At 39.5% G+C, this 12,846-nt stretch overlaps 1 non-coding gene across 1 annotated transcript; it reads right to left on the bottom strand.

Moving 5' to 3' along the window:
• Nucleotides 1-12,181: 12,181 nt before the first annotated feature.
• LOC120883424 lies at nucleotides 12,182-12,288 on the bottom strand. The gene has a single exon (XR_005725781.1). It is a non-coding gene; the product is annotated as a U6 spliceosomal RNA (small nuclear RNA).
• Nucleotides 12,289-12,846: the final 558 nt, after the last annotated feature.

Genomic DNA, 12,846 nt, shown 5'->3' with positions numbered 1-12,846 from the left:
CTCTGATGATTTTCATTCTTGCCTTTCCCACTAATTTCTATGTTAAATTAAAAAGCATTGGTCTTATATATTCAATAACCTAAGACATACCATGTAAGCATTGTTTTACTCTATAGTATTAAAATGATCTCAAGATCAAGTTGTTTAAAAGATCAGAGTTTCTCAAATTGTAATTTGGGAGCATCTGTGCCAGAATCTTACTGACTTAGGCTTTAGGTGGTGTCCTGAAGGTGAATTTTAAGAGCCACAGAAATCCTGGAATGAACAGGGGGCTTTGCAGCAGAGCCACCAGGTTTCTCCTCTTCTACTTCTGCCTGACTGCTCTGTTCTCTGCTGGGGCCAAGCAGGAAGAAACTCTCCTTTTTGCTCTATTTCTTTCCTCCTCTCTAAAGTAGGTGAGGTGGCTGAGGTGGTTAGAACTCTAGCAGCCTTTTTGGACCATGAGGGAAACTTGAGGATGGAAACTAGTAATAGGTTAGAACAGAGAAAATAGACGACCTGGGTCCTTGATTGTATGGACACACGGTACACCACAATAAGTCACACCCTTGTATAATATTCTCTCATTAAATTGGGAAGAAATCCAGCACTTGATTCTTCTAATCCACAGAATCTGGCAAGGTAAATGGGATGTTGCTCCCATGTTTATAATACATTGAATGGCAAAGTGAAGGGGAAAATGTTAGTCACTCAGTCATGTCTGACTCTGTAACCCCATGAACTATAGCCTGCCAGGCTCTTCTGTCCATGGGATTCTCCAGGCAAGAATACTTGAATGGGTTGCCATTTCCTTCTCCAGGGGATCTTCCCAACACAGGGATCAAACCCTGGTCTCCTGCATTGCAGGCAGATTCTTTACTGCCTGAGCCACCAGTGAAGGAATTTTGCAGATGTAATTAAGGTCCCTCCAGATCAGTTCAGTCGCTCAGTCGTGTCTGACTCTTTGTGACTCCATGGACTGCAGCATGCCAGGCCTCCCTGTCCATCACCAACTCCCGGAGTTACCCAAACTCATGTCCATCACGTTGGTGATGCCATCCAACCATCTCATCCTCTGTCGTCCCCTTCTCCTCCTGCCTTCAATCTTTCCAAGCATCAGGGTCTTTTCCAATGAGTCAGATCTTTGCATCAGGTGGGCAAAGTATTGCAGTTTCAGCTTCAGCATCAATGAATATTCAGCACTGATTTCCTTTAGGATTCACTGGTTTGATCTTGCAGTCCAAGGGACTCTCAAGAGTCTTCTCCAACACCATAGTTCAAAAGCATCAATTCTTTGGTGCTCAGCTCTCTTTATAGTCCAGCTCTCACATACATATATGACTACTGGATAAAGTATGATTCTAAATGCAAACATTTCTAAAGTTTGATTCTAAATGCAATTTTGCCCCTTATCAGTTGACTTTTAGTTTATCAAAGGGAGACTATTCCGGGTAGGCCTGACCTAATCAGGTGAGCCCTTTAAAAGAAGGGCTATGCCTTCCCAGAATTCAGAGACTACAACCAGCAGAGAGTCTTTGCCTTTGTTGCCAGCCTGGAAGAAATAACACTCCAGGAATTTTACAGCCACAAGTCCATAAATTCTGCTAATAACCTAAGGGAATTCTTCCTTTGTTTTCAGAAGGGAATGTAGCCAAGCCAACACCCTGATTTCAGTCTTGTGAGACCAGCCACCAGCTAAACCATAATCAGACTCCTGACCCGTGGAAATTTTGAGATAATCAATGTGTGTTTTTTAAAGCTTTTAAGTTTGGGCTAATTTGTTAGGCAACATAGAAAGCTATACATTGATGTCCACGTTGTTACTGTAACAGCCCAGGAATGCCTACCTCCAGGCTTCTTTTACATGAGGAAGAATTTAACTTATGAAATTAAAGAATTTCTTGCTTATTTAAGCTGTCGTGATTTTAGATTTTCATTTATAGGTATCTTAACCTAAATTTAACTGATTCATTGAGTGATGAGGAAGAACTTATGGAATATCAATCATTTGTGCTTGACCTTGAAAAATGTATAGTTTCATAAGGTGGAAACTGGGTGACTAGAGGCAGAGAATAATTTTCCTGGGGCAGAATGCATGAAGTGGAGTAATACGTATTTTGGAAAAAACAAATAATTGAATTTCACTAGATTGAGTGAGATGAGGATGAAAAGGTGGATTAGAGTCAAATCACAAATCCCGATGGTCTTGGGGATTATTTTTTAAGCAATGGAGAACATGGAGATTTTCTGATCAAAGTAGTAGCATGATCAGAGCTATGACTTATTTGTATTTAGTTGCTTATGATTTGTTTACTTATTATCTTCTAATTTTTTAAAAATGTATCTTTAATTGGAGGATAATTGCTTTACAATGTTGTGCTGGTTTCTGCTGTATTATTATCTTTTAAATTGAAGATTCTCCTGGAGGAGGGAATGGCTGCCCACTCCAGTATTCTGGCCTGGAGAATTCCATGGACAGTGTAGTCCATGGGGTTGCAAAGAGCCAGACGTGACTGAGCAACTTTCATTTTCGCTTTTCAAATAGAAGTATATTGCTTTACAGCACTGTGCTAGTTTCAGTGGTACAGCAGATTGATTGAGTTATACAAATATATATATGTATATTCTTTTCCAGTTTCTTTTCCATTATGGATTATTACATGATGGCGAATATAGTTCCCGGTGTATACAGTAAATCCTTTTTATATATAGTAGTGTGTGTCTGTTAATCCCACACTCCAAATTTTTCCACCCCACTACCCTTCCCTCTTTGGTAATCATAAATTTATTTTCTATGTCTGTGAGTCTATTTCTATTTTGTAAATAAGTTAATTTGTATCAGTTTTTTTTTTTAGATTCTACATATAAGTGAATCATGGGATATTTATCATTCTCTTCTGATTTACTTCACGTAGTATGATAATCTCTAGACATATCCATGTTGCTGCAAATGGTAATATTTCATTCTGTTTTGTGGCTAACAGTCCACTGGGTGTGTGTATGTATGTATATGTGTATGTGTATATCCGTATCACATCTTCTTTATCCATTCAGCTGTTTTTAAATTAGTTAATTTAAAAATTTCATTGGAATATAGTTGATTTACAATGTTGTGTTATTTTCAGATATACAACAAAGTGATTCAGTTATAAGTATGCATATATTTATTTTTTCAGATTCTTTACCCATATAGGATATTATAGAATATTGAGTAGAGTTCCTCACACTATGCAGTTGGTTCTTGTTGGTTATCTATTTTATATATAGTAGTGTATGCGTGTTAATCCCAAGCTCTTAATTTATCCCTCCTACCCATATTTCCCCTTTGGTAACCATAAGTTTGTTTTCAAAATCTGTGAGTCTGTTTCTGTTTTGTAAATAAGATAATTTGTGTCATTTTAAAAAAGTTAGATTTCACAAGAAGTGATATCATATGATATTTGTCTTTCTCTGTCTGACTTACCTCACTTAGTATGATAATCTCCATCCATGTTGCTGCAAATGGCTTTCGTTCTTTTTTATGACTGAGTAATATTCCATTGCATATATGTACCATATCTTCTTTATCCATTCCTCTGTTGATGGATATTTAGGTTGCTTCTGTGTCCTGTCTATTGTAAACAGTGCTGCAGTGAACACCGGGGCTCATGTATCTTTTTGAATTAGAATTTGCATCTTTTCTGGATATATGCCCCAGAGTGAGATTGCTGGATCATATGGTGGCTCTGTTTTTAGTTTTGAAAGGAACCTCCATACTGTTTTCCACAGTTATGCTTTTTAAAAAAATGCAGTATGAGTCAATTCTTCTTAGGTTGCAGAAACATATTTCAAAGTAGATTTTGTCTCAAAGAGATTTATGGGAAGAGAAACTGAGAAAGCGAAACAGGAACAGGAAACAGGAGCCAAGGACATCAGCAACCAGAACAAGAGACTCATGTCCTAAAGGCTCTTTCTCCTCTCCTGTCTCCTATTTCATTTCATTCTCTGTTGTGCTAAGTTTCTTATGGCTGGAGCATCACCCCTTACAGCTGCCCATTAAAGGAGAAAGAACGGACTTCTCCACCAGTTCTGGCTCAGGACTTCACTTCTGGAACCTGCATTTGATTGGACAGTCCTGGAATAATCCCAAAGGCCACGGGGGTGGAATATGATGATTGGCCTGGCTGTTGTGTGTATGTGTGTGTGCACGTGTGTGTGATGTCTACTATGAGAAAAAGGAGCTTGGTGAATAAAAACAAACTAGGTTAATTTGAATTTAACAGTTCTTTCTTTTTTATGTCAGGGTCTCAAGGACAAATGACAAAATTCATATGATTATGCTTTCACCAAGGGGATAAAATTTTAGTAATTGAAATATGCACAAATGCTTATTTATAATATTTCCAATCATTTCTCCTTGCCACCATCATCATCAACTAAACTATAAGCTATATAATTAAAACTAGTTTCCATGATATATATTTTAAAATGCTCAGTTATTAATTTACTGTGTGTCCAAAGTGTGTGGAATACTGTATTATGTTTATGACATCTATTGCTTGAATAAAAGAGAATTTCAGAGTAGCTATTTACAGGTACCTCTAAGTTCTTGAAATAATCTCAGTGAAATACAACTTCTTGCTTAAGAAAGCAGCACTCTTTTGCTCAAATGTGTTAGTAGACTGAGATAAGTAATACTTAAATAAACTCTCAGTTCAGTTCAGTTCAGTCGCTCAGTCATGTCCGACTCTTTACAAACCCATGAACTGCAGCATGCCAGGCTTCCCTGTCCATCACCAACTCCCGGAGCTTACTCAAACTCATGTCCATCGAGTCGGTGATGCCATCCAACCATCTCATCCTCTGTCGTCCCCTTCTCCTCCTGCCTTAAATAAACTCTTAGATCAGCTAAAAAATATGCTATTTTAACCTGCATATTTTACCATACATGCTTTGGGTATCTGTGAAAAGTTTAGAAAGTATTGGATCTTTTTCTAAATTCTTGCATATGTTGATCATCTATGCCTTTTTTGGGAAAATATTCAAATAGATTGACCCAAATCTGTAACTGACATACACGACAAACACCATCACGGGAATTAAAGATGCTATCATTTAAGATGCCTGAAATGTGTTTTTAAAAAATCTGGCTGAAACGTCCTGGAAGACTTCCAATCAGCTCCCTGGTGGGTGCAGCTGATACGTTTTACCACTAGGTGTTACTCTTCCTCCATCACACATGAATCTAGAGTTTAAAAAGCAATGTGCATGCAAAGCCAACAGACTTCTCTATCTCCTGTCTACTGTTTAAACACAAGATGCAACTTTGCCCCCACTATTTACTCATCATTGTAACCATATAAGCACTCAGCACAGTAGAAAGTGAAGTTTATTGCTGCTTTCTGTAGTATCATCCCATACCAGGTGTCCAAAAGCTAAAGACTGTTAATACCTCCATGCTGTGTCCTGTGCTTAGTCGCTCAGTCGGTCTCTTTGCGACCCCATGGACTGTAGCCTGCCAGGCTCCTCTGTCCTTGGGGATTCTCCAGGCAAGAGTACTGGAGTGGGTTGCCACGCCCTCCCCCAGGGGATCTTCCTGACCCAGGGATCGAAACCCAAGTCTCCTGCATTGCAGGAAGATTCTTTACGTCTGATCCTTCAGGGAAGCCCCATCAATACCTCTAGTTGTTGTTAATTCTTCTTAATGGAAGGAAGTGACCGGATTATAATCTCATTACAAAGACAGTTGACCTGCCCGTGATTTCTCCCTGAAACGGTGATATATTGTATCTAAACAATTTTACATGTAAGATGATAAAAGTACAAAATTCTCAGTTATTAGTTATGTACTATTAATTAATCAAAGGTATTGATATATAGTACATATCCAAGAAAGAGGGAAATGTATAGAATCTGTTAATAGTGTCCTGCTACATGTTTTGAGATAGAAGATAACTTTTTGCTTAACTTTCTTGGAAGCATTTCTCCCACCTTCTGCCTGTGAATGCATAGTAAATATTTTTAAAGATGAAGAAGATATAAACTACCCTCATATTCATGTCCACTGCGACCTTTTAAGAAAAGAATCACATTTTACTAAGGCATCTGATTTTAAATTCATCTATTCTAAATATTTCTATAAAGAAAGCTGAGCACCGAAGAACTGATGCTTTTGAACTGTGGTGTTGGAGAAGACTCTTGAGCGTCCCTTGGACTGCAAGGAGATCCAACCAGTCCATCCTAAAGGAGATCAGTAATGGGTGTTCATTGGAAGGACTGATACTGAAGCTGCAATTCCAATACTTTGGCCACCTGATGTGAAGAACTGACTCATTTGAAAAGACCTTGATGCTGGGAAAGATTGAGGGCAGAAGAAGGGGACAACAGAGGATGAGATGGCTGGATGGCATCACTGACTCAGTGGACATGAGTTTGGGTAAACTCTGGGAGTTGGTGATGGACAGGGAGGCCTGGCATGCTGCGGTTCATGGAGTTGCAGAGTTGGACATGACTGAGCAACTGAACTGAACTGATTCTAAATATTGAAATTTAAAAATTTTCTCTCCCCAATGGATTAAAAATTGAGGCAGGACATAATTAGAAGCTAAATACATTCACTGTGATCTAAAAATTAAAAAAAGCCAAATTAGTTACTTGGAACATATACAATCACTTCTTCCCTCAGATTCACCTATCCAGTTTAGTAGTCCATTCACTGTCTCATTTGTTCACTTACTCATTGAACAAACTTTTAGTGGGGTGAGCTCATATATTTCAGATTCAAAAATGAAATGAAATGACCTTTATTTTGTGGAAGCTTGAGGTTTAAGGTGAAGTAGAGTCTGGTGGCTCAGATGGTAAAGAATCTGCCTGCAATGTGGGAGACCTGGGTTTGATCCCTGGGTTGGGAAGGTCTCCTGGAAGAGGGCATAGCAACCCACTCCAGTATTCTTGCCTGGAGAATCCTATGGACAGAGGAGGCTGGCAGGCTATGGTCCACGGGGTTGCAAAGAGTTAGACATGACTGAGTGACTAAGCACAGGGCTGGTAAGGACGAGGAGAGTCAGATTTGTAAACGTGAAACTGGCACTGTGTGACAGCTCGCAGGATCATCTTTTATTTGGGCGTAACAACAAGATATGAATATATGGATCTTTTAGTGACTCGGCACATCTTGGGACTAAGTGGATGAAAATGTTCCACTGACTGGATAGGTGTGTTGCTGACCCGGGTGCTTGCCTACAACCACTGGGTGTGGCCACAGGACTAAACTTTGGCCAGAGAGACTGATGCGAAATGTTGGATGGCACCTTTGGGACAGCTGAACTGCCATTGTTGCCTGCCTTCCTCTTGGTCACCAGCAAGTGCCAAGGTCAGGAGTGGTGAGATTTGCCCCCACTCACTATAATGGTGTCAAGGGTAAGCTGGGAATAAAACCAGCACTGGTTTATGTTTTTTAATAAAATATTATTTATTGATATTTAATTAATTAATTAGTTTACTCATTTGTCTGTGTTGGGTCTTTCATTGCAGTACTTGGGCCTCTCCAGTTGCAGTGAGCGGGCCTCTCTTGTTGTGATGTGGTGTGTGGGCCCAGCTGCCCTGAGGCATGTGGGATCCTAGTTCCCTGACCAGGGGTTGAACCCATGTCCCCCACATGGGAAGGCAGATTCTCAACCACTGGATCCCCAGGGAAGTCCCTGTTTTATGGTGTACTCAAATCTGTTGCATTGAGATTCCCTGTGAAGAACCTATTTTGATCATAGGAATAAGCATCTACTTTTCGTTCTAACTTTGGAAATAGGACATTAGTTTTCAGCCAGACAGAAATAAAGAGAAACAACATAATGATCGAACCTGGCAATCCAACCTCTTTCACACAAGCAAGAGTGCAAGTCACCAACAAAGGTTATTAATACTTTTGAAGGTCAAAAGAGAACGTCAGTGGAAGGCATATTGGTTAACGGAGGAGAAGCTGGAAAGGCTCTGCTCTCATGGTGGACTCGGAGCTGTGGGCTTCAGACACGTGATGTTAGAAAAGGAGGCTAAAGAGATGCTGAGAGACTGTAAAGGCAAAAGGTGGCAAACGATCTTCCCTTTATTCCCTCTTGGCTGGAAACCCCATTATATGCTCTGTTGGCTCCCTGAACTCCTCCTCTGAGGAGAAAAGAATATTGAAGAGTAATCCCATGTCTGTTAGGTGGTATTTTCAGCAGGCCCTACTCGTGGCCTCATTTCCCTCCTTGAACAGGTTGGATTTATTTCATCATTTTAATCCCTCCCTTGGCTATACCTTCAACTTCCTCCCTGGGTAAATCCAACTCTTAGCTGGAAATAGCTGGGGGAACAAAACATATGCCTTTTGATGTTGCTGTACAGGATGCATTGTTATTGCCTTATCCTGCTGACAGGACAAAAAAAAAAAAGAGAGTTGCTCACTAGTTCTCTGGATTGAATATCTGAAGGTTTGATCAGAATATTTAAATACCTAACACATGTTAGTATATATTTAGCTTTCCTAAAGTGCTCTGACAAAGCATTCAGGGATAATTGTTTTTGGTAGGTTGAAGTTGTGTATAACTCAGGAATAATACTGAATAAAAAATACAGCTTATTTGAAGCTTATCAAATAAGTGGCTTTTCCAATGTTTTTAAAAGATGTTCAGTTTTAAGGAAGTTGAATATGCTTACATTATGCTATAATATTCTTATTGTTTAATAAACTCTTTCTAGGTGGTATAAAGGAAAATTTTAACTAAGTCCAGGTTATTCAGCCCTGGGATTTCTTTGGAAGGAATGATGCTAAAGCTGAAACTCCAGTACTTTGGCCACCTCATGCGAAGAGTTGACTCATTGGAAAAGACTCTGATGCTGGGAGGGATTGGGGGCAGGAGGAGAAGGGGACGACCCAGGATGAGATGGCTGGATGGCATCACTGACTTGATGGACGTGAGTCTGAGTGAACTCCGAGAGTTGGTGATGGACAGGGAGGCCTGGCGTGCTGTGATTCATGGGGTCACAAAGAGTCGGACACGACTGAGTGACTGAACTGAACTGAACTGAGGTTATTTTTTTAATTAGTCGAGTTCATTCATTCATTTGACCAGTATTTGTTGAGCACATGTTATGAATGTGATAAACATAGAGTTCTTTATTGTAAAATTAGCTTGTGTTCTGTCTGCATTCTTTGCTGGGGACAGGAATTCTGCCTGCCTTAGACAGAGCTGTAGACCTGGAACTCAACACACAGTGCCTCATGTGTGATAGGCACTCATGCCTGATGATGAAGGGTGATGAAAACTGTTTCAGCAAAAGGGATCAGATAATCCAAATATGTGTAAAATTCCTGACCTTGGAAGAACTATCCACTGTCCTTGGGGTATACTGACACCTGGTTTTATATTAAATAGGGTAGGATTAAGTTAAAATTCCATTTGTGATAGTGTTACTCATTGGGACTATTCCTGAGATAAATGAAAGCTATTTCTTTCTATTTGTAGTATCTCTATGGATGGGAAATTTTTAAAGCAATTATGAAGCCCAGGGAAGCCTGGCATGCTACAGTCCGTGGGGCCACAAAGAGTTGGACGTGACTTAGCAACTGAACAGCAGCAAATGGATGAGATATTTGTAAATGATTATGAATGCAGGGTGGTAGACCATTTTGGGGGCACAGACCAAGGGTAAATAATCAGAAGGTGATGAAATTTTGACTGTTTCATTTGAAAAAAATATTAATTATATATTTTATTTCTTTTTTCTGTTGTTTCATAATTTAGCTATTCTCTACTTGATATATATGTATGAATTCCTCAATCCTCTATGGTTTTGCTATTACAAACAGTTATCATTATATGTATATCTTTTGTATATGGGCCAATATTCTTCATGTTGGGTTTCTAGAAGTGAAATTGCTGGGGTAAGGGAATATATTATTTTAATTGAAGCGTTCAGTTCAGTTCAGTTCATTTCAGTCGCTCAGTCATATCCGACTCTCTGTGATCCCATGAATCACAGCACACCAGGCCTCCCTGTCCATCACCAACTCCGGGAGTTTACTCAAACTCATGTCCATTGAGTTGGTAATGCCATCCAGCCATCTCATCCTCTGTCGTCCCCTTCTCCTCCTGCCTCAATCCCTCCCAGCATCAGAGTCTTTTCCAGTAAGTCAGCTCTTCGCATGAGGTGGTCAAAGTTTTGGAGTTTCAGCTTCAATATCAGTCCTTCCAGTGAACACCCAGGACTGATTTTCTTTAGGATGGATTGGTTGGATCTCTTTGCAGTCCAAGGGACTCTCAAGAGTCTTCTCCAACACCACACTTCAAAAGCATCAATTCTTCGCTGCTCAGCTTCCTTCACAGTCCAACTCTCACATCCACGCATGACCACTGGAAGAACCATAGCCTTGACTAGATGGACGTTTGTTGGCAAAGTAATGTCTCTGCTTTTCAATATGCTATCTAGGTTGATCATAACTTTCCTCCCAAGGAGTAAACGTCTTTTAATTCATGGCTGCAATCACCATCTGCAGTGATTTTGGAGCCCCCCAAAATAAAGTCTGACACTGTTTCCACTGTTTCCCCATCTATCTGTCAGGAAGTGATGGGACCGGATGCCATCTTAGTTTTCTGAATGTTGAGCTTTAAGCCAACTTTGTCACTCTCCTCTTTCACTTTCATCAAGAGGCTTTTTAGTTTCTCTTCACTTTCTGCCATAAGGGTGGTGTCATCTGCATATCTGAGGTTATTGATATTTCTCCTGGCAATCTTGATTCCAGCTTGTGCTTCTTCCAGCCCAGCATTTCTCATGATGTACTCTGCATAGAAGTTAAATAAGCAGGGTGACAATATACAGCCTTGATGTACTCCTTTTCCTATTTGGAACCAGTCTATTGTTCCATGTCCAGTTCTAACTGTTGCTTCCTGACCTGCATACAGGTTTCTCAAGAGGCAGGTCAGGTGGTCTGGTATTCCCATCTCTTTCAGAATTTTCCACAGTTTATTGTGATCCACACAGTCAAAGGCTTTGGCATAGTCAATAAAGCAGAAATAGATGTTTTTCTGGAACTGTCTTGCTTTTTTGATGAGCCAGCGGATGTTGGGAATTTGGTCTCTGGTTCCTCTGCCTTTTCTAAAGCCAGCTTGAACATCAGGAAGTTCACGGTTCATGTATTGCTGAAGCCTGGCTTGGAGAATTTTGAGCATTACTTTACTAGCATGTGAGATGAGTGCAATTGTGCAGTAGTTTGAGCATTCTTTGGCATTGCCTTTCTTTGGGATTGGAATGAAAACTGACCTTTTCCAGTCCTATGGCCACTGCTGAGTTTTCCAAATTTGCTGGCATATTGAGTGGAGCACTTTCACAACATCATCTTTCAGGATTTGAAATAGCTCAACTGGAATTCCATCACCTCCGCTAGCTTTGTTCGTAGTGATGCTTTCTAAGGCCCACTTTTCACATTCCAGGATGTCTGGCTCTAGGTGAGCGATCACACCATCATGATTATCTGGATCATGAAGATCTTTTTTGTACAGTTCTTCTGTGTATTCTTGCCACCTCTTCTTAATCTCTTCTGCTTCTGTTAGGTTCCTACCATTTCTGTCCTTTATCGAGCCCATCTGTGCATGAAATGTGCCCCTGGTATCTCTAATTTTCTTGAAGAGCTCTCTAGTCTTTCCCATTCTGTTGTTTTCCTCTATTTCTTTGCATTGATCACTGAGGAAGGCTTTCTTATCTCTCCTTGCTATTCTTTGGAACTCTGCATTCAAAGGTGTATATCTTTCCTTTTCTCCTTTGCTCTTCACTTCTCTTCTTTTCTCAGCTATTTGTAAGTCCTCCTCAGACAGCCATTTTGCTTTTTTGCATTTCTTTTTCTTGGGGATGGTCTTAATTCCTGTCTCCTGTACAATGTCACAAATCTCCATCCATAGTTCATCAGGCACTCTATCTATCAGATCTAGTCCCTTAAATCTACTTCTCACTTCCACTATACAGTTATAAGGGATTTAAGTGTAGTTGATTTATAATTTTATGCTAGTTTCTGGTGTACAGCAAAGTGATTCAGATATATATATATATATAATATATACATACATGTAATCTTCTTCATGTTCTTTTCTATTATGGTTTATTACAAGATATTGAATATAGTTCCCTGTGTTATACAGTGGGACCTTGTTGTTTATCTATTTGATGTATAGTAATTTGTATCTGCTAATCTCCCTGAAACATGGGATACCTCATAAATTTGCATGTCATGTTTGCGAAGGAGCTATGCTAGTCTTCGCCTGTTGTTCCAGTGTTTAGCATATGTGCTTCTGAAGTGAGCACTAGAAATGTTTTAGGTGTAAAGAAAAATTGAATAGAAAGTGTAGATCCTGAAGATGGGAGCCAAAGTTGGAAAGAAACAACACCTGTTGTGCTCTGAAATTGTAGAATCTTAGAAAGAAAGAAGAGATCACTTAGTATAGCTTCTTGCATCACACATCCCTTCTCTGTTCCCCATCTTTATTGGTCTATAGCTTAGATCTACAGTAGGAATGGGAACCCAGCTTTTGTTGAAGTGGCCTTTCTGATCAGTGGGTGGCAGTAGTTGTTCAAAGGTTTTTCTTAAGCTAAACTTGAACTTTTCCTTTTAATAACATATATCTGTAGCTTCCAGTTTTGCCCTTTAGTTTTGGAAAGAATACAGCTGCCATGCTGCCTCTAATAATACTTTCTTCTATGCTATTCTACTGTTTCTAGGCTAATATAATATAAAAAAAAACTCTTGTCATTTTATATCTGCTATATTGTTTTTAGATTTCTCACAAGCTTGTTTATACTCTGTGAAAATATACTCTTTCCTATTAAAATAACACTTTTTCTTTACGTATTGCTATTCTCATT

This window comes from Oryx dammah, unplaced genomic scaffold (genome assembly GCF_014754425.2).
Source record: "Oryx dammah isolate SB20612 unplaced genomic scaffold, SCBI_Odam_1.1 HiC_scaffold_24, whole genome shotgun sequence".
Taxonomy (NCBI): domain Eukaryota; kingdom Metazoa; phylum Chordata; class Mammalia; order Artiodactyla; family Bovidae; genus Oryx; species Oryx dammah.
This window is presented reverse-complemented; position numbering and strand designations above follow the sequence as displayed.